A 14,994-nucleotide genomic window follows, 5' to 3' on the forward strand; every position below is an offset into this window, starting at 1 on the left:
ACAGGGGCAGGCCTCAGGGGACTATGCTGGCCCATTCACCTCTTCAACACCACCATACTCCAGCCCCACCCAGCTCCTCCCCTGTCACAGAGGACAGCATGAGACAGGACACAATTGGACCCTCACCACCAAGCCAGGCCACCTCTCTTGCCACAGGCTTGGGCTCTGTCCTGCAGAGATGCTGCCGAGTGTGAAAGTCCTTCTCCTCTCTTGCTGCTCCGTACCCCTGTGTGAGCCCATCCATGCTGGTCCTGACTCCACTGGTTCCTGCTATCGTTACTCTTGTCCTAAAGTCATCACTGCCTCCGGGAAGTCTTCCCAGATGTCTCAGACTCAGTTGGCCCACCTGTAGCCATCACGACTCTCACCATTTCCCCCCTTTGCTGAAATCTCAACAGTAAGGAACTACAGCACCTAGCAGGGTCTATGGCACCCAGAAGCTCAAAAAAAAGACACAGTAAAACAAAGCAAACTTCAGAATGCCAGCTCCAGATGACACCAGGTAGATGCAGGTGAGGTGTTTTTCTCATTCCGCCCCTATAAAGTATCTCAGGGAAAGCTGGAGTCCTGAAGCAGGACTAACTGTCCCCAGTCCCTTCCTCCTGGGCACTACTGTCTTTCTTTGTACTCTCCCATAGCTAGTTCCCCTCCCATGACAGCTGTGACGCTGGAAAGCATTGTGCTGTGGAGTCAGGGGACCCACTCATGGCTGGCGGCGGGGGCGGACCCAGCCTCTGTGCTACCTAGAAGGCACAGCTCCTCCACTCAGGTGCCCGGAGTTCATTCACGGGGAGCACACCCACAGATGTGAGGAGCACGGAGAACTTGCAGCGGAGGGGAGTCGTGAGAGCTGTGTCAGGGCAGAGTCTTGGAGTTTTTATTTTAAGCGCGAGCACTGACTCGCACCCTTGGGGGAGCCCATAGGGCGCCTGCGGGAGCTCACCCTGTGCTCTCCGAGACAGTACTCCTTGAAGGAACGGAGGAGGAGCTCCGATCTCACCATCCCTGTCTGATGTGCAGCAGGGCCACCCCAGATGACATCCAGAGTCTTCCAAAGGTCCGCCAGCCCTGGGGCCCGAGAGCTGGCTCTGTGGGGAGTTGCCCAAGTACACATTTTGGACAGTCCAGGAAAACATCATCCCACCTCCCCAGGCTAGAGCTGCTGAATCTCTCCTCAAGGGAACAGCTGATAAGCAGCCATGGGAATGTCACCCTTCAAGGTCTCCAAATGAATGGGTAGTGGGTTTGCAGTTTCTGACTGCAAAAACTTCCCTTTATCAGCCCTGGAGCCTGCCCTTGGCTGGACACAGATGTCTCCAGCTCTGTTTCTTCTGCAGCTGCAGCATGCTGGCTTCTGGAGCTGCCGGTCTGTCTTTGGGCTGACATCTTCCAAAGGCCTTGGCTCTCTGGAAGAGTCCACGTCTAAGTCATGGTCCCCTGGGCTCAGTTATATAACGCTATTGATCCCAGTTGGCCTGCTTAAGAAAAACATAACTAATTAGAGCCCATAAAAACCTACACACCAAATTAATTCTGAATTGCTCTGGTGACTTCCTCCCCAAAATGTTATAAATAGAGATGGCCACCAGGCCTATATTTAGCCTGTGCTGGGCTACCTGGTATTCATAATTAAGGAAGTCCAGAGGGACAGAATGGATATTTTGTTGTTTTTTTTTTTAAAGCACTTTTTTACAAACTGCTTCCCATTTCAGGCACATATACACACAGCCACATTCTGTTATTGCAATAATTACAATCCCGCCCGAGTTAAGATGCTGCATGACTTCCCAGTCCTTTAAAATTATGTTCTCCAACACGTACACACCCAAATAGTGCAATTAGGCTGGTCAACCTCCTGCAAGTCCCTGAAAAATAACATTAATTTTGATTTTGTAGGCTTCATTTTTTTCTTCCCTTGAGTTGCTGCAGCAAATAGCCCAGTTTCTGATGAGGAAGCTCAACTTACCCACTTGGCCTGGGCTCGCACTGCGTATGGCCACAAACAGTCTGCAAACAGTATTCTGAAGATCTCCATTGAAAAGAGCTTACTAGTTAAAGAATTCTTAGTGGTTTCATGCAGTCCGTTATTATTCTTCATTCCTAATCTCAACGTCCCGAGTATTCACTTCTGTTTTGTTTTGACTTGATTTAAAAAGTAATGCATGCAACTCTTCCTCCTTAAGTCTTCTAAGATCGTCATAAGCAGAGGAGCATAGTTTGTGTAGGGAAGGGATAAGGGGAAGGCCTGTGGTAGCCCAGGCCAAGGCACCACTCTGGAGCTCAGCAGGTGAGGAAGGCATCCCCCTTGGTGATGGAGAGCCTGAGGAGATCTGATGGAGAGCAGAGGGGCCCACCCTGGGCATCAGAATATGAGCAGATGCCCTGTTTGGAGATGGAAATCAATGAACACGCCAGATGGGTTAGCCACAGGGGCACTCATGTATCAACACATCAGGAACAACAGAAGCCAGATTTCCCACCCCTGGAGAAGGTCATCCATACAAGGCGGAACTCCGAGAAGAGTTCTATGATGAAAGACTGGAATTAGACATCGTTGTAAATTCACTTTTCAACATAGACAGAGAAGTAAACACATGCAGTATGTTTGTGTGTGTGCTGTGGTTTGGATAAATGTTATCCAAAAGCCCATGTGCCAAAAGCTTGGTCATCAGCCTTTGGGAGGCGACAGAACCATTACAAGAGGAGGGAAATTAAACCACCGAGAGCAAGCCACTGAAGGGCATAGTAGGACCCGGTGCCTTTTCTCTCGTGTTTCTTGGCTGTCATGAGGCAGGTGGGTTTGCTGTGGTGTGCAATCTCACCAGGATCTACTGCTTGCCTACAGGTCCAAAAGCAATGGAACTTCGGGCTGAAACCTCCCAAACTGGAAGACAAAATAAGACTTCCTCCTTTTGCCACAGGGTCAGAACACTGTTTAATGAGGTATACGTGTAGATATAGAAGCAGAGTCCCAACCTGTGTCCCCAGCCTGAGAGCAACAATACTCCAAAGCAATGAGCCCACCGGGAGTGTAGTGCTCTGTGCTCATGCACACCATCTGCCTACTAACAACAGCAGGACTCTGTGGCAGTGGCTGGTTCTAGCCCTGGGACAGGGGCAGCGGACGAACGTGCAGTAGTATGTGTTGGCAGAAAGCAGGCAAAGGCCCAAAGGACTGGAGAGACACTTCAGAAGGATACAGAGGTGGGACTGGAGGGGACCCACTGACCAAGTGAGGCACAAGACTAACAGACATTCTAATGGGCTATGATCTCTGAGTAAAAGGGGAAACTGTGAGTCCCTACAGACACGAGTAAATGAACAGTCAATTTAAGGTTTCAAAGGAATATCTGCTTTGTTTCATACGGTTTCAAAGTAGTACTACTCAAAATACTTACAATTATAAAGGCAAAAGGAGAAATTTTACAGGGTAAATTCTGATTAAAAAACAAAAAACCTTAGTCACCTGACCTACATAACCATCACTAGAGAAGTAATGAAATGTGAGTCAGGGGACCGTGGCTGCTTCGGGATGGTTTGCCTGCTCCGCACCTCAGACTGGGGTTTAGTCCCCATGGTGAGAAACCTGAAGAGTGGAAGCCTGATGCTTAGAGATGAGATCTTTTGGGGGGTGACTGCAGTTAGATAAGCTGAAGTGGGGAGGCCCCATGACTTGAATCTTGGTAGCTTTATAAGAATAGGGAGAGATACTTAACATACGAACATAGTCTCTCTGTTTCCTGCCACGTTATGACACCCTGACCCAGCTTGGGACCCTGGCAGCAGGAAAACAATCACCAGTATGGGCCCCTGACTTTGGACCCCCAGAACCATGAGCCAAAATAAACAGCTTTTTCCTTTATAACTTACCCACTCCCATGCCATTGTTATCAGCAACAGAAAACAGGCTAAGATGTGGCCGGGCACCATGGCAACCAGTGTCCCTTCTGTAATACCTCCATCAAGACCTGACAAACCCAACTGGAAAGCTGTTCCCCAAAACAACTGGACTAAACTGCAAAAAAAGGTTTCGGTCACGGAAGTCAAGAAACCACTAAGGAATGCCACAGAGTGGAAGAGATTCAGCAGAGATTCAACAGCAATGCCATGGCCTCCCTGGAGGTCGCACTGGGACCCGAGGCAAAGGAAAACTCAGCAAGCCTGCATCGGGTTGCAAATTTTGACATTTTGTTCATGGACTTCCATGCATTAATTGTTTAAACACTGTAGTAACTGTTGCTTATCTTGATGATGGAGTCTTTTGGTACCTCCTTCAACTGTGCCCCTCAGCCACATGCCGATCTCAGCCTGCCCTACTGGCCACCCTGCTAACGAGACCTGCTCACCACATGTAACGCTGACTCTGAACAGAATCCTTCTCTACAGTGTAAGTTGGCTTCCTGTCACTGTAACAAAATACCCTAGGCAATTAATTTGTGAAGAGAAAATGCCTGACCCGTTCTGGAGGTCAGAATCCACAATTAAGTGGTCCTGGCTGTCTGCGGTGTGAGCCAGAGCATCATGTGGATACACGGGGCAGAGCAAAGCCGCTCACCTATGGCCAGAACGCACAGAGAGGAAGGGACCGGCCTTCCACTGCCCCCTTAGAGGGTATGTGCCCATGTCTAGACCCACCTCTTTAGGGTGCCACCACTCCCGACCACATCAAGCTGGGAACGAAGTCTTTAACACATGGAGGGCATTCAAGTCCCTCGAGGACCCCTGTTGGGCACCGTGGAAAGTGAGGCTCACACGTGGTGACAGACCTGCAGGGATCTACTGCAGTTCTGCACACTGCTCCCGTGTGTGTGATAGACGCACTAGAGTGTCGGGGCTGATGGGACTGAGCCAACAATATTCTCACCGAGAGCATGTGTTACATGCTTTTAACTTTCCTGGGAGCTTGTGATTGGTTTCGAGTTTACATTTTTTTTTTTTAATTGCAATAAAAAAGGAAAGCACCTAAGCTCCGAGCCTCCTTTCTCGATGAACACTGTGGAGGCTGGAATGAAAACGGCCCCCATAAGTTCACAGAGAGTGGCACTAATAAGAGATGCAGCCTTGCTGGAGTAGGTATGGCCTTGTTTGGAGGAAGTGTGCCACTGGGGGTTTCAGAAGCTCAAAGCCAGGCCCAGTGTCTCTCTCTGTCTGCCTGCACACTGCCGTGCTTCTCACCATGCTGATGATGGACCAAACCTCTGAGTCATAAACCAGCCCTTAATTAAATGCTTTCCTTTATAAGAGTTGTCATGGTCATGGTGTCTCTTCACAGCAATAAAACCCTGGCTAAGACAAACTCTTAGTGAAATTGTGGTCCAGCCAGACACATTGATATTGCAACCTCAATACCAGAGTAGAGAGGACAGGGGGATCAAAAGTTCAGGGCCACCCTTGGCCACATGGAGAGTTCAGAGCCAGCCTGGGTTCCATAACACCCTTGTTTCAAACAAAACAAAATAATAATAATAATAATAATAATAATAATAATAATAATGGTTTAGAAGACAAACACGGAAATGCTTCAACTCCTGTAATGTAGCCCCGAGGCTCCCTCGCTACAGCTGTGTTGTAAGTGACAGGTGGGTTATCTGAATTTTGTCTCTGTTCCCTCCTCTAACCCAAGTAGAACCTGAGGGGCCCTGGACGCTGTAGAAGAAAAGGAGACTTACTCCAAAGAAGGTGACCTTTGGGGTTGCGAAGCTGCAGGAGGCCTGGACATAACATCCCCAGGTCTGTGCACCTCCCTCTCTGTCAGGACTCATGACCCCTCCACAGGATGTCTACCCTGTGGCCGACTCAACATTAAGGAGGGGGTCGTACCCTGTGTCCCTGTTGCCTGCTAACTACCATGGTCTAACTACATTTGGTCTCTACAGTTGGGAGAGGCAACGCAAAACCTGGAGAACCCATACAGAGACCCTATGGTGAAAGGCAGGGTTCCTGAACCCTCCCCAAGAAGCCAACGTTCAGATCGTACATGAGTTTGGACCATTAGTACCTCATCTTAAATGTTACTACTACTGTAGAGCCTGCCCCAAACATGTCTGTGCGATATCAGCAGCCTCTGATCCATGCAGCTAGTATCTGGACACTGGTTCAGACTCTCCTGCCTCTAAAAGGCCCCCTGCTTACGTCTGTCTCCCTGAGTGTAGAAGAAGCAGAGTAATGGCCTTATCCTCGGACAGTCCTAGGTGAAAATTTCACCACGGAAAAGAAAGCCTGGAAGAAAACCAGATTTGCTCATAGAGATGAACATCCCTGACTGCAGTGAAATTCCTCTGTGACCTAGGCACCTGTGCACACAGCAGGGGACACGGGAGCATCTAGACCACCTGATCAGAATTAGAAGAGGGCATTGAGTCCCCTGGAACTGGGGCCCTCTGATCCTCTGCCAGCCTCAGTTTCTCCTCTCTCAAAGGAGGAGAGGCATTGGCTTACTCTCCGGTCACTTCATGCTAACACCTATGGTCTCTGGAATATTTGCTGATAAATAACTTCGGCAGAACTTTTATATTCGAAGTGAAGCCTCCAAAGCACTGACCAGTTAAACTAGTCGCTTGAAAGGAAAACAGGAGAAAGTAGTCCGCCCACTGTGCCCTCTGCACCCATGACTCCCTGAGACGAGGCACAGGCAGTGTCTCGCACACCAGGGACCCGAGGAAGGCCCGTCCAGCCCTCTGTATCTCTTTGTGTATTTACTGACAGCACTGATGGGGACCTCCGCCCCTTCCCCCCTCTTCTTCCTCCGACTGATGCTTTCGTCTCATCCAGCCACGACAGGTCGCCACGGGCACCCATCCCTTCCCTCATGGACTCCCTCAACACGGACATGAACAGCCACTTGAGCAGGGCATGGGTCTCCCTCCATATGGGAGACCCAGCAGGACCCATGGCAGCCTGGGCCTGCTTCAGAGGAGTGGGTAATAAGGATGATAGAGCAAGATGGAGGACACACAAAAGAGTCTATCCTGTCCACCTGAGCCTCAAAGGACATCATAAAACACTGCCACCTACCCAGATGCGTCCCAAGATACAAACAGGAACCTGCATTCTTAAGAGGCTTAGCAGAAAGAGCTAAGCTACTGTTCTTCCAACGAAAGACCGGGAGGGGCGGGGCAGAGGAGGCAAGGGGTTCACCTCCAGTTATCACCCTGCACAGACTACGGAGGAACTCCAGTGGGACCCCACTCAGCAGCTACGCGAGGTCTTGGCTTCGGAGCCCGAGCCGTTCATGCTAGCTCTGTTTAATTGAGAAGGGACTTTGGGTACAGCTCCTTCACTTACCTGTCCACGGAAGGAGAACACTAGTATTCCCCTACCCACGGCTGCAGGGAGGACAATGGTGGCATGCCACGCAGGCAATGCTGCAGAGGGGACAGGTACCTTCTTGTATATCATTTCTTGAAGAAAGGCGATAGCGTGGGCCTCGCCTTGGGAGGGCAGATAGACCAAATGAAATTGGTGGTAAGGCTAGATAACAAAGTCCATTTGCCCTCTAGTTTCCTGTCTGTTTCAAGTACACAGTGAGCCCTCTGAATCCACGAGTTCTGCATCTCTGGATTCAACTAGCCTTTCTGAAAACATTCAGGAATTGCTTTTTTTTAAAAAAAAAGGTTGTTATTACTGACATGAGCCAATTACACATTAGACCTACGAGGCTAGCTGTACATCTGGACTGACAATGTACAGACCTCATACAGACTTTTCCCTGGGACATTATTCCCTAAACAATACAATACAACAACAATTTATACCATGCTTCCACTGTATTAAGAATGGTCAGTCACCTAAAGGTGATTTAAAGTACACAGGAGGATGCGTATAGGCTCTCCATACATACTGCACTATTTTATATAAGGAAACCAAGCACCCACAGACCGGAGTATCCATGGGGACCTTCAAGTCAATCTTTTACAGATACCAAGACTCTACTTTATTGATGGTTCCATAGGGGAAATAACCCCACTTTGAAAGAGTCCCAAAAGGTCAAGATGAACCAAGTATCACCTTGCTGGCTAGGCCTCCACCCAAAGGGGCAGCAGGAGTGGAGGAAGGTGCTATGGTGGAGAGCCATACGCAGGCGCTCTAGAGTTCTACCCACCAGCCATGTGACAGTCCCCACAGCTAGCAATCCACTGTATTTTCCAGTTCCCTGAAGCTAACATTTCTCATCCATTTACTCTTACACGCTCATCTGAGTTTGCAATATATGGCTGCTTCCAGACGGAAACATTTTTTTAGGTCCCAGAGTTCTGACTCTGCAAAACAAATTCTTGCCGCATGTCATCTCTTATGTTCACAAGTCTGCAAAGACAAATTCACTTTGAGCTTGGGAGCTGCTCAGCTGGGTCTGTGAAATCCTGTCTGATGGATGGGCGCTGCCTGCTAGGGCTGACAGCTGGCGTCTCTGATACCCTCGTCACCCTATGCTGGTGACATGTCTTCTCCAGAGATGTGACTGGCTCTGGCAAGGCTCTCAGTGACTCATACTGTGGCAGTCTTACATGTCTTGCTTTCCAAGGACCCCACAGCTACCCTTCATGTGATCAGGCATGGATCACACAGTGAGGAACTGATGTGGCTGCCAGCTGCCTTCCCTCAGAGTGACAGACAAATTCATCCAGTTATCCCAGGATGGGAACAGGTTGTGATGACTGAGGTGGCTGCTATCAACCCCAATTCCAGTGGTGTGTGGTCATTTTACCCCTTGTGTGGATCTGAGACGCTGCAGCGGGCAGTCGGCGTGTTTAAGGGGTTTCTACATAGCTTCGACCTGAGGCACAAGCCCAAATGCCCTAAAGAAGCCAGGTAGGCAGTGCAGCCCAGGTTTTATAGTCTCTGGCCCACTGTGTAGCCTGGCTTCCCAGCTAGGCCCTCAGCACAGACTCAAGCAAGGTCCTGACTGGGTCTGTTTGCCTATCCACAGACATCTACTTCCAAGGACTGCCCATGCCCTGCTTTCCACGGAGTGCATCCCCCTGTGGGCTCTCCTTGGATGGACTGCAGCATCCGGGAACATGCCTGACAATGCTGAAGCCTTCAGAGCTCTCCGCAGAGTGGGGGCAGACAGGCTCTTTTCAAAGATGTGTTCCATTATGTTTTTCTCTATTGCCGATGACAGACACAGACTCCGAGAAACATCACTGGCTTCTCAGAGCAGGTCTAATTACTTGTTACACCACTCTATAACCTCGCTCCTGAAGGCAGGCTAAATTTAGCAGCTTTGGGTCTATCGCTGTCAGCTCCTACATAAGTCCTCCTATCCGCCTCACACGAGAGAAAACAAACTGCCCCACCCCCACCCCCACCGCATTTGAACCCTGGGCACAGCCTGCTTGTCTTGCCCACCAGAGCTGAGTGTGCCTGGAGGCTTATGCAGAGTGGCACAACACCATTCTGCAGACCTGGGGACAGCTGCGTGTGGCTCTTCTCAGCTGACAGAGAGGCCTTCGCAGAGACCGGGATCAGGTGAGGGAATGGAGACACCATTGGTCTGACAGGCTATCCCAGCCCCCAACGCCTCTGGAAATCACAGGCTGGAGTGGCCAGGAAGTCAGTGATCGGGACTCTGGTCAGCTTCTTACACTTGCTGCTGTGGCCAGCAAACCGTTCTGGATGTCCTTCCGTGTGACATCAAGTCAGCCCCCCCTCCCACCCAGCACCTGCAATGTGTCCCTGGCGTCACTGCCAACGGTTCCTGCCTCCTCAGACCTCTTCAGACTGCTTCTCTTTCCTGAGCTCCATGGCTCCTCCTCCTCCAGAGCCCATGGGAATCATTATTAAAGGGAGAAAAAAAAGTCCTCAACCAAGTAAAATACTCCTCTACCCCTTACTCCTCCCTTGTGCCCGCTCAGCTGCTTGATAACCCTCCCCAGTAAGCAGTGTGCATCCTGTTTTCTCAGCCCGGTTGCCCTGGCTGAAGCTATTCTGGCTCCCCTTTGCACTCTCAGAAATGCTCTGGGTTATGCAATCACATCTGTAGCCAATGGGTCATGTCTCCAGGGAAGGGGCACACAGGCCAACACAGTTGTCACGGCTCACCCGAGGCTCCACTCCCCAAGTCCTCCGGGCCTATCATCACGACTCCTCCTTCCCCATGTCGCCAACCACCACTAACCGGCTCGCTTTCCTCCCCTGTCACCTTTCTGCCACTGGTGCAGGGCACGGACGGCCAGGTAAACGACTATCCTGATTCCCTGATTCTTTCCACGACCCCTTCATCCCAGCAGCCGTGAACACAGCCCCGGACAGGCTCCACACCAATGTCCCTCCCTCACCATACCTAATCGTGACCTTAGATAGATAGATAGATAGATAGATAGATAGATAGATAGATAGATAGGCAGACAGACAGGCAGGCAGATTTATTCCATAAGTTCTTTGACTCTGAAGAACCCAGACTAATACACTGACATCAGAGGCCACAAGACTCCATTGCAAGCCGGGTCACAGAGACACAGGACACTGAAGTGGAGAGCTTTGAGCAGTGTTGCCCAGAGGCAAGCTCCCGCAGGTGTAACTCTACCCAGCAACAGTGGAGGACATCCTTCTCCAGAGACTGAGGAGGTTCCAGAACCTAAAATAAATCTCTTCAGCATCACAGAACTCATTTCCAAACAATATCTGATCTGAAAACAATTAAGTTAGATATCGATAACATGAAGAGATGAAAAATCCCGCACACAGAGAAATTAGCCTACATTAGCATACATGCTTAGGCCATTCATGGGTTAAACATCACAAGATGGACTTCAGATAGGCATAATGTGAGGACAGTGAAAGTACTATGGGAGAACTTATGAGCATCAGAAAGAACACTCCATCCTCTCCCGCATTAGCAGAAGCAGAGGTGATGGGCACTCATGGTATCAAGTGTCCAGCTAAAAAGATTTGCGTGCGTGCGTGCGTGCGTGCGTGCGTTGCTTTTTTCAAGACAGGATTTCTCTGTGTAGCCCTGCCTGTCCTAGGACTCACTCCGTAGACCAGGCTAGCCTTGAACTCACAGAGATCTACCTGCCTCTGCCTCCCAAATGCTGAGATTAAAAGTGTGTACCACCCACCACGTCTGGCTTAAAAAGATATTTTTAAGTTTAGGAAAACAGAGGAAGAAAGTTAAAGTTAGGAGAAGAACTCTGTAAAGCAGAAAATAAATTAGTAATAGAGGAAAGTTAAGCAGCTGGAAAGACTCCTCTAAGAACCCAGCAGGAGAGATAAATCTACCTCAGCACAGACAAGGCGGGAAATGAAAAGAGAGGCTGCCGCAGATAAAGCCAAGGATTAAAGGATAATAAGGGAACACTCACTGGGACATTAAGCTAATACATTTGAAAATTTACGGCAACAAGAGCCAACGACTAGAAAATTATGATTTATGAAACTATCTAAAAAGAAGGACCACTTGGCTCTTCCATCGGAGCAACGGAAACAGTGGGGAGACACCCATCTCTCACAGAACACACGTGCCCACACTGAAAGGTGAGCGCTACAGAACGCTAAGGAATAGACCACCTAGGTCCTGCACAAACTGGCCCAGAAAACAGAAAAAGAGTACAATTTTATGAGGCCAGGGCAATTTTAGAGCCAGACAAGGGCTATGTCAGAAGGGGAAATTATGGGTCCGCTTTGGCCATGAGCATGGAATCTGAACTCCCAACCAGCTCAGAAAACCAGATTCAGTAAGGGGTTGAAACATTAAGGTGGACTTAGTCCATAAATGCAAGGGCATTTGAACACTAGAAAGCCAGTACATCTAACTTTTTCTGCCAGCAAGTTGAAAATATTTTTAAAATTCAAAACCCCCATGACTCTTAAATTTGGTAAAAGAAGAGACTTCTTAGCCTGTTGTGAGGTGATCTTCAAAATCAAAGCACCTGACAGCTGTAGGAGGGCACACCTGGAATCTGAACACGTGGGAGATAGAGGCAGGAAGGTGAGTTCAAGGCACCCTGAGCTACATGAGTTCCAGGGCAGCCTGGGCTACTTCAGACTCTATTTCAAATGAAGATAAAATAAACACAACAAAGACGAAACATTAATCTTTATGGGGAAGTATTTGAAATATTCCCTTTAAAATGAAGAGCAAAGTTAAGAACTCTCGTGATCAATACTTTTAATCATCATTAGACTGAAAGTCCAGCTAGCCCCAGCCACAATAAATAAATCGTTAGCTTCAGAATGATCAGGGAAAAATAAAATTATTCATAGATGATGTCTACACAGGAAATTTTAACAAATCTATGATTTCCAATGGTTTGCATGAGAAAATTATATACGGCTTATTTGAAAAAATAAGGGGCTTTGTAGCAATGAATCTGTAAAAGAGACCAATATAAAAACATTAACTGTCTTTCTATAATCTGGCAACAACTCTCAGAAAATTTACAGTACCTATATATTTGATAAAAGATACTTAAGTCTTACAGATAGAAAATTACAAAACACTGCTAGTCATTAAAAAAAAAAACTTAAATGGGCTGGGCGGCGATGATGCACGCCTTTAATCCCAGCACTCGGGAGGCAGAGCCAGGCGGATCTCTGTGAGTTCGAGGCCAGCCTGGTCTACAGAGCAAGATCCAGGACAGGAACCAACTACACGAAGAAACCCTGTTTCAACAAACAAACAAATGAAATACTTAAATGAGTAAAAAGACATACTACACTCATAGATTGGAAAGCCCTGTATCATTGTGATCCACTTGATCAAATGTATCAAATATATTTATATGTTCCATAATATTTCAGTCAAAATCCTGAAGGAATTTTGTTGATCTGCTTGTTTTGCAGAAATTGTCACATTCAAAGTAAAAAGGGAAAGACAAGAAGGCAAGAACAATCTAGAAACTCCTAATAACGAGGAAGGCTTGTCCTGCTAGATGTCGGCATTCTAAAGCTAGGTAGGGGACTAGAGTCTCTGAGGCACCGAATCAGGAACAAACTTAATAGGAACAGAGGAGAAAGACCCATGCGAGCGCAGAGCATGGTTTTCAGCAGAACTTTACTGGCAAACTGGATATAGTGCTTGAGCCTGAGGTGGGGGATCTATGTACATCCCTGTGAGCCCAGCACCTGAGCCTGAGGTGGGGGATCTATGTACATCCCTGGGAGCCCAGCACCTGAGCCTGAGGTAGGGGATCTATGTACATCCCTGTGAGCCCAGCACCTGAGCCTGAGGTGGGGGATCTATGTACATCCCTGTGAGCCCAGCACCTGAGCCTGAGGTGGGGGATCTATGTACATCCCTGTGAGCCCAGCACCTGAGCCTGAGGTGGGGGATCTATGTACATCCCTGTGAGCCCAGCATTGAGCCTGAGGTGGGGGATCTATGCACATCCCTGTGAGCCCAGCATTGAGCCTGAGGTGGGGGATCTATGCACATCCCTGTGAGCCCAGCATTGAGCCTGAGGTGGGGGATCTATGTACATCCCTGTGAGCCCAGCACCTGAGCCTGAGGTAGGGGATCTATGCACATCCCTGTGAGCCCAGCATTGAGCCTGAGGTAGGAGATCTATGCACATCCCTGTGAGCCCAGCACCTGAGCCTGAGGTGGGGGATCTATGTACATCCCTGTGAGCCCAGCATTGAGCCTGAGGTGGGGGATCTATGTACATCCCTGTGAGCCCAGCACCTGAGCCTGAGGTAGAATATCAAGGCCAGTCTGGAAGCACACAGGGAGACCCTGCCTCAAAAAAAGAGGGCAAAGTCACCAAAACACAGAACATCATCGGTGAAAGGAGAAGTCACTCAAGTGATGATCCTAGGAGAGATGGATGTGCCTAGGGGGAAATCAAATCACATCCTGTTTCACAGTAAACACAGAAACAACTCTGAGTACATTGAGACCTAGGTGTGACACATAAAAGTAAAACCTGCAGATGGCCACGAGGATTGCTCTGATTCACCTTCTCAATGCACTCTCCATTTTCTCACCTCGAGTTCTGGACGAGTCAGTTTTATTTTGTTCCGTTGCCATTGCTGTGGTGGTGTTTCTCACAGCAATGGAAAACCAAACTGGGACAGAAACTGGTACCAGAGAGTGGGGCATTGCTGTGACAAAACTGACCGCGTTGTTTTGGGGAAGACTGTGGAAGGAATTTAGAACTGTGGCCCGGGAGAGCTGCTGAGCACCGAGAGCTACTACAATGGGTGCAGCCTCAGTTCCGGTGGAGATTCCTGGGTATCACAGAAGCCAGGACCACGGGCTGACTACCAGCACAGAGGGAGGTGTGATGTGGAGACAAGCTGTGCGTCCAGAGGGGAGCAGGGCTGAAGATGTGGACCTGCCCAAGCAAGCCCTTTGGGACCAGAAGATTGTGAGTCCCAGATGTCAGGCAATGAACTATTCATACTGTTCTATTTTGGTTTTACTTCGATTTGACTATAACTGTGCCCTGGTTCTTCCCTCTTGGAATAAGATATAACTTGCTTTTTGCTTTATAGGAGCCCACAGTTAAGAGAATTTACATTTTAAAGAGAGATTGGATATTTGAAAGAGACTTTGAACCTGTTTAAAAAAAATGGTTGAATCTTTTAAAGATTGTGGGACTTTTTAAAGCTATACTATGTCTTATATTGTGATACTAACATGAGTTCTTAGGATAAACGAGTAAGGAAAAGTCATGATCCAATAGTGATATATTTGTGTGTCAAGTTGACAAGGGCTTAACTGTGGTTTTGTTTTTGTTTTTTTAATCAGTTTGACACAGGCTACAGTCATCAGGGAAGAGGGAATGTCAACTGGGAAATTGCCTTCAACAGACTGGCCTGTGGATGTATCTGGGGGGCATTTTCTTGATTAATGATTGATGTGAGAGGACCCAGGCCTTAGTGGGTGGTGCCACCCCTGGCGAGGTGCCCCCAAGTTATATTTTGAAAGTGAGTCGAGCAAACCATGGAGAGCAAGCCAGCAAACAAACAATGTTGCTCCTTGGCACTTGCTTGAGTTCGAGCCCTGACTTCCCTTCATGATGAACTACTGTAAGTTGTAAAATGGCAAAC

At 48.5% G+C, this 14,994-nt stretch overlaps 1 protein-coding gene across 2 annotated transcripts in view; it reads right to left on the bottom strand.

Moving 5' to 3' along the window:
• Window positions 1–14,994, bottom strand: part of Pcsk6 (proprotein convertase subtilisin/kexin type 6) — a 192,111-nt gene that overhangs the window by 150,412 nt on the left and 26,705 nt on the right. The window lies entirely within an intron of this gene.

The sequence above is a fragment of the Peromyscus leucopus genome, chromosome 1 (assembly GCF_004664715.2).
Source record: "Peromyscus leucopus breed LL Stock chromosome 1, UCI_PerLeu_2.1, whole genome shotgun sequence".
NCBI lineage: Eukaryota > Metazoa > Chordata > Mammalia > Rodentia > Cricetidae > Peromyscus > Peromyscus leucopus.